Genomic DNA, 732 nt, shown 5'->3' with positions numbered 1-732 from the left:
AACCTGCCACCACGTTGCAGGCTGATCACCCCGAGGAATGGTTCCATATCACAGACTCAGGGTTGGTCTCTGCTCTTGGCAGATTGAGCACTCAGCAGTGGTGGTAGCCAAATCAACCTTGGTAAGCGTGAGTCCATGTTGCTGTGCCCATGCATAACCTCCATCCCTGCCACCATGGCCACTTTGTTCGTGAGCCCATTGAGCCATGACAGGAGTAGCTGGGGAAGAAGGATGGCTGGTTTCCACTAAACGTGTCATCCTATCCACCTGATTGTTAAAGTCCTCCTCTGCTGAGGTCACCTTTTGGTGGGCATTCACATCACCCTGTGCCCCTCATAGTTATGCACTCCTGTTTGTCCTGCATTTCCTCCATGTGAATGTTGCCCCTCTGGTGCCCCGTGGTCTACTGCTCTAAGGGATGTATTTCCATAGAGTATGTAGAGTATGTGGGTGCGTCACCCTGGGTTGAGTGGTCTGCATGTACGTCTTGTTACCTATTGGGCTGAGAGCTAGCCCCTGGGAGTGAGTTATATTCCAGGCCCAGAATGTATTCCAGGACCGTAGTATTGGGAGTATCACCGGACTCCATCTGATCATTAATTCTGGTCATTATTGAGTTTTTAGATTTTGTTCCACGTTTTCCCTCCCACTCTATCCAGGATCTCCAGATTTGATCCTCTCCTGAGTGGTTGGCATTGGTAGTCAGGCACCATCTAGTTCTTCTGGTCTCGA

The sequence above is a fragment of the Orycteropus afer genome, unplaced genomic scaffold (genome assembly GCF_000298275.1).
Source record: "Orycteropus afer afer isolate SDZICR_OR568_19922 unplaced genomic scaffold, OryAfe1.0 scaffold00040, whole genome shotgun sequence".
Classification (NCBI taxonomy): domain Eukaryota; kingdom Metazoa; phylum Chordata; class Mammalia; order Tubulidentata; family Orycteropodidae; genus Orycteropus; species Orycteropus afer.
The sequence above is the reverse complement of the archived record's forward strand: the minus strand, read 5'-3'. Positions refer to the sequence as shown.